The sequence below is a fragment of the Sapajus apella genome, unplaced genomic scaffold (assembly GCF_009761245.1).
Source record: "Sapajus apella isolate SASKATOON/1434 unplaced genomic scaffold, GSC_monkey_1.0 scaffold104, whole genome shotgun sequence".
NCBI classification, from domain to species: Eukaryota; Metazoa; Chordata; class Mammalia; order Primates; family Cebidae; genus Sapajus; species Sapajus apella.
The window spans coordinates 2,759,818-2,766,480 of NW_022437044.1; the positions used below are offsets into that span (position 1 = coordinate 2,759,818).

Consider the following 6,663-nt stretch of genomic DNA (forward strand, 5'->3'; position numbering starts at 1 on the left):
AACCTATGGAATGAAAGAAAATATTTGCAAACCATATATCTTCATAAGGGGCTAACTTACAAAATACCTAAGCAATTTCTACAGCTCAATAGAAAAAATAAAACTAATAACCAATTAAAAACTGGGCTAAAAACTCAAAGTGAAATTTCCCAAAAGAAGACATCCAAATGGCCAACAGATAGATGAAAAAAATCTTTTAATACAATGAATCATCAGGAAAATGCAAATTAAAAGCACAATGACATATCATGTCACAGCTGCCAGACTGGCTGTTATCAAACAAAACAAAACAAAACAAAAGTATTAGGGAAGATGTGGAGAAGTTGGAACCCTCACATAGTATTGGTGAGAATGCAAAATTGTGAAGCCAATATGGAAAACAATATGGAGGTTTCTCAAAAAATTAAAAATTAAACTACCATATGATCCAACAATCTCACTTCTGGATATTTATTCAAAAGAATAAAAATCAGGATACTAAGATATATTGGCACTCCTAGGTTCTTTGAAAAACTATTCACAATAGCCCAAACTTGAAAATAACCTAAATGTCTATTAATAGATGAATTAATGAAGAAAATTTTGGGTTGGGCATGGTGGCTCATACCTGTAATCCCAGCACTTTCGAAGGCTTACGTGGGAGGATTGCTTGATCCCAGGAGGTTGAGAGCAGCCTGGGCAACATAGTGAGGCCTGTCTAAACAAACAAACAAAAAAATTTAAATTAGTTGGGAGTGGTGGCATGCATCTGTGGTCTCAGCTACTCAGGAGGCTGAGGCAGAAGGATTGCTTGAGTCCAGAGATCAAGGGTGCAGTGAGCCATATTATTTAGCCTTAAACATGAAAAAAATTTTGGAATATGCAGTACTAATGAACCTTGAGAATATTATGCTATGTGAAACACGATAGTCACAAAAAGACAAGTATTGTACAAATCCACTTATATGCGTCATCTAAAATAGTGAATTTCATAGAATTATAGAATCAAAGTGTACAATGATAATTACCAGGGGCCATGGGAAGGGATAAATGGAGAGTTAATAATCAATGGACATAGTTTCAGTCAAACAAGGTGAACAAGCTCTAGTGATCTGCTGAACAACATTGTACTTAAACAATGATGTATTGTAGGGTAAATCTAATTTTAAAAAATCTTTCAGATCTATACCTGCAGATATGTTCATACCACAATAAAATAAAATAAAATAAAATACCACAGTAGTTTCATAATTTAATGAAGGAAAATATACTGAATTACAGGGAACTCTTTTGTTTTTTTTTGAGACAGAGTTTTGCTCTTCTTGCCCGGGCTGGAGTGCAATGGTCAACTCACTGCAATCTCCACTTCCCAGGTTCAAGCAATTCTCCTGCTTCAGCCTCCCAAGTAGCTGGGATTAGAGGCATGTGCCAACACACTGGGCTAATTTTGTATTTTTTAGTAGAGATGGGGTTTTACCATGTTGGTCAAGCTGGTCTCACACCTCTGACCTCAGATGATCCACCGGCCTTGGCCTCCAAAAATGCAGGGATTACAGGCGTGAGCCACCATGCCTAGCTCAAATTACAGGGAACTGAATGTATTCTGATGAACTATTATTTTCTCTGTGTTTAAAAATCAGGATTGGACACTTCTTTTTTTAACTCTTATTTGTCTGGTCTTATAAATTCTAAAATAAAATTTTAGAAGCGAATTTTAATTTGTCACCTATGATGCTACCAAATTACTTTTGTGTGCTTCACTCCAAATTTTTGTAAACAGAAAACTCCCCTATCATAAATGAAAAATAACATTTAAAACAAAAGTTTGCTCAATACACATCGGCCTCTTAATTGCCATGAAATAATATTCATCTGCATTTCCAACCACTAAACTTATTGATTTGCTAAAATGTAGGCCATTTTTAAACTAAATCTTATATAAATTTTTTTTAAAAAATTGTCATTCCAGCTGCAAAAAAAATAGATGTTTTTCTTTTCTCTCTCTCTCTTTTTTTTTTTTTTGAGAGGGAGTCTTGGTCTGTCACCTAGGTTGAAGTGCAGTGGCTGCCTCCTGGGTTCAAGCGATTCGCTTGCCTCAGCTTCCCAAACAGCTGGGATTATAGGCACCCACCACCATGCCCAACTAATTTTTGTATTTTAGTAGAGATGGGTTTTCACTATGTAGGTCAAGCTGGTCTCGAACTCTTGACCTCAAATGATCCATCCACCTCGGCCTCCAAAAGTGCTGGGATTATAGGCATGAGCCACTGCACCTGGCCAAAAATAGATTATTTTTTAAAGTATTTGAAGAAGGAGGTGATGTGGCACCTTAGGCAACACAGATTGATAAAGTATTATATTTAAGTCATTTATCTGTCTTCTGCATTTTTTTTATGGACAATTGACACTTATATGAGAAAATTGGAAATTGGAAAATTCTCGCAAGTTTTTTTTTAACTTTTAAGTTCAGGGATACGTATTCAGGTTTGTTACATAGACAAACTTGTGTCATGAGGGTTTGTGGTACAGATTATTTAATCATCCAGTTATTAAGCCTAGTACCCATTAGTTATTTTTCTTGATCCTCTCACCCACCTCCCACTCTCCACCATTCAATAGATCCCAGTGTTTGTTGTTCCCTTCTATGTGTACGTGTGTCCTCATCATTTAGCTCTCAGATATGTGAGTTCATGCAGCATTTGGTTTTCTGTTCCTCTGTTAGTTTGCTAAGAATTATAGCCTCCAGCTCCATCCATGTCCCTAAAAACGGAATTATCTTGTTTTAATCTATGGCTGCACAGTATTCCATGGTGTGTATGTACCACATTGCCTTTATCCAGTTTATCACTGATGTGTATTTAGGTACATTCCATGTCTTTGATATGATGAATAGCACTGCAATGAACAATGCACTCATGTGTCTTTATAATAGAAGAATTTGTATTCCTTTGGGTATATACTCAGTAATGAGATTGCTGGGTCGAATGGTATTTCTGTCTTTTAGTCTTTGAGGAATCACCACATTGACTTCCACAAAGACAGTCCCACCAACAGTGTATAAGCATTTCTTTTTCTTCACATTCTTGCCAGCATCTTCCTTATAGATGCTGGATATTAGACCTTTTTCACGTGCATAGTTTCCAAAAATTTTCTCCCATGTTGTAGGTTATCTGTTGTCTGAAAGTAGTCTCTTTCTCTGTGCAGAAGCTTTTTAGTTTAATTAGATCCCATTTGTCAATTTTTGTCTTTGTTGCAATTGCTTTTGGCAACTTCATCGTGAAATCTTTGCCCGTGCCTATGTTCTGAATGGTATTGCCTAGATTTTGTTCTAGTGTTTTTTATAGTTTTAGGTTTCACATTTAAGTCTTTAATTCATCTTGCATTGATTTTGCATGTGGTATAAGGAAGGAGTTCAGTTTCAATTTTCTGCATATTACTAGTCAGTTTTTCCAGGACCATTTATTAAATAGGGAAACCTTTCATCATTGCTTGCTTTTTGTCAGGTTTTCCAAAGGCCCAATAGTTGTAGGGGCACAGTCTTATTTCCAGGTTCTGTATCCTGTTTCACTGTTCTAGATGTCTGTTTTTTACCAGTATCATACTGTTTTGGCTACTGTAGCTTTGTAGCATAATTTGAAGTAAGGTAGTGTGATCCCTCTTGCTTTGTTCTTTTTGCATAGGATTGCCTTGGCTATCTGGGCTGTGTTTTGGTTCCGTATGAATTTCAAAATGGTTTCTACTTCTGTGAAGAATCCCACTGGTAGTTGAATATGCATAGTAATGAATCTATAAATTGCTTTTGACAGTATGGCCATTTTATTGATATTAATTCTATCCATGAGCATGGAATATGTTTCTATTTGTGTCATCTCTTATTTCTTTGAGCAGTGATTTGTAGTTACCATTGTAGAGATCATTCACCTCCCTAATTAGCTGTATTGCTAGGTATTTTATTTTTCTGTGGCAATTGTGAATGGGAATTTATTCCTGATTTGGCTCAGCTTGACTGTTGATGATGTATAGGAATGCTAGTAATTTTTGCACCTTAATTTTGTATCCTGATAATTTAGTGAAGTTGTTTGCAGATTAAGAAGCTTTTGGGCCCTTACTATGGGATTTTCTAGCTACAAGATTATGTCATCTGCAAACAGGGATAGTTTTACTTCCACTATTCCTATTTGGATGCCCTTTCTTTCTTTCTCCTGCCTGATTGCTCTAGCCAGCACTTCCAAAACTATGTTGAATAGGAGTAGTGAGAGAGAGAATCTATATTCTGTACTGGTTTTCATGGAAGATGCTTCCAGCTTTAGCCTATTTAGTATGATGCCAGCTGTGGATTTGTCATATATGGCTTTTATTATTTTGGGGCATATTCCTTCAATATCCAGTTTCTTGAGCATTTTAAACATGAATGGATGTTGAAATTTATTGAAATTTACTTTATCTATTTCCTTAGTTCTGTTTATGTGAGGAATCGCATTTATTGATTTGTGTATGTTGAAACAGCCTTGAATCCCAGAGACAAAGCCCACTTGGTCATTGTGGATAACCTTTTTGTTGTGCTGCTGCATTTTGCCAGGAGGCCCGGAAAGCCAGAATATGTAAATTTCTTGGGTCACCATGCATGTTTGAGTGGCTGCTTTGCCAAGACTCCACGTAACTCTCTATGTCAGACTGAAGGCCCTGGTGGAGTGGGTTCATAGGGGATATTCTGACGTGAGGGTTTTAAAGATTCATGGAAGAGGTGTGGGATCTCACTGTAGCACATTCACGCATTGTTTCTCTGGGTGCAGAAGCTCCTTTTGGCTCTGTGTTGCTTCCAGGCTTGCCATTGTCCTGCCTTGCTGTTTTCCATTTTCCATGAGCCAAGTTGTTTCCTTTATTAGGCTCAATGTGAGTAACAATGTTTTAGCTGACGGCACTTTATTTACTCGCCCCTTCTATTTCTCTCCTTGAGAGCAATGCACCTTAGCTACTTTTGGTCAGCAGGGCCACTCCCCTGCCAAGTATTTTATTGTTGATAAATTTAGGATTTTTTTCAAAATAATCAGAGTAAAACTATTAATGCTCTTTCTTCTTTGCAAGAACACTTTAAATTATCCAATAATGTGGTCCCATCATAACATCTATCCCAGGCTTGTCTTAAGCAAGATAATATTGAGATAAGTTCATTTAAGAAGCAATATACTAATAATATAATTTTGAAATACTTCAGTATTCTTTTCTTTTTTTTTTTTAAAGAAAGAAAGAGAAAGAGGGAGAGAGAACAGGAGTCTTGCTCTATTGCCCAGACTGGAATGCAATATAAACACAGGTATTAAAAATCTCTTTTATGCTGATAATTGTGCTTAACAGCAGAGACAGGAAGGAATAAGGGAAGCAAATAACAAACAGCCAACCAATATTTCATTTAAGTCTGTGAGATGCTATGCAAATACTGAAGAGTGATTTACTTCCAATTATGTGGTCACTTTCAAAACAGGTGTAATATGATACTGAGAAAAATGTATGTTCTGTGGACCTGGGGTGAAGAATTCTATAAATATTCACTGAGTTTACTTGTTCCAGGTCTGAGTTCAAATCATAGATGTCCCTGTTAATTTTCTATCTCGTTGATCCGTCGAATATTAACAATGTGGTGTCAGTCTCCCGCTATTATTGTGCGGGAGTCCAAGTCTCTTTATAAGTCATTAAGAACTTGTCTTATGTATCTGGGTGTTCCTGTATTGGGTGCAAATATATTTATGATCATTGACTCCTGTTGTTGCATTGATCCTTTTACCATTATGTAATGTTCTTCTTTGTTTTTTTTAGTCTTTGTTACTATTAAAGTCTATTTTGTCAGAGATGAAAGTTACAACTCCTGTTTTCTTTCTTTCTTTTTTTTTTTTTTTTTTTTTTTGCTCTCCATTTGATTGGTAAGTCTTCCATCAACCCTTTGTTTTGAGTCTTTGTGTGTCTTACTTATGAGATGGATCTGGATACAGAGAACCGATAGGTTTTGACTTTTTATTCAATTTACCTGTCTGTGTCTTTGATTGGAGCATTTAATCCATTTACATTTAGGATTAATATTGATATTTGTGAGTTTAATATTGTCGTTTAATGCTAGCTGGCTATTTTGCCCATTAGTTGATATAGATTCTTCATTATGGAGATACTCTTTACCTTTTGGTAAGTTTTTGGGATGACTGATACTGGTTGTTCCTTTCTGTGTATAGTGCTTCTTTCAGAAGCTCTTGTAAAGTAGGCCTGGTGGTGATGAAATCTCTGAGTGCTTGCTTGTTCACGAAAAATTTTATTTTTCCTTCATTTATGAGGCTTAATTTGGCTGGATATGAGATTCTGGGTTGAAAATTCTTTTCTTTGAGGATACTGAATACTGACCCCCACTCTCTTCTAATTTGTAGAGTTTCAGCTGCGAGATCTGCTGTGAGTCTGATAGGCTTCCCTTTATGGGTAACCTGACCTTTCTCTCTAGCTGCCCTTAGAATTTTCTCCTTTATTTCAACCCTGGTGAATCTAATGATTATGTGTCTTGGGGTTGCTCTACTTGAGGAATGTCGTTGTGGTGTTCTCTGTATTACCTGAAGTTGAGTATTTTCCTGCCTTACTAGGTTAGGAAAGTTTTCCTGAATAATATCCTGAAGAATATTTTCCAGCTTGGATTCATTCTCTTCATGA

At 36.3% G+C, this 6,663-nt stretch overlaps 1 long non-coding RNA gene across 1 annotated transcript; it reads right to left on the reverse strand.

Moving 5' to 3' along the window:
- Positions 1 to 3,862: 3,862 nt before the first annotated feature.
- LOC116536857 lies at positions 3,863 to 5,955 on the reverse strand. The gene is made up of 3 exons (XR_004262829.1): positions 5,944 to 5,955; positions 4,419 to 4,430; positions 3,863 to 3,937 (listed from the first exon to the last, which is right to left on the reverse strand). It is a non-coding gene; the product is annotated as an uncharacterized LOC116536857 (long non-coding RNA).
- Between the last annotated feature and the right edge of the window lie 708 nt (positions 5,956 to 6,663).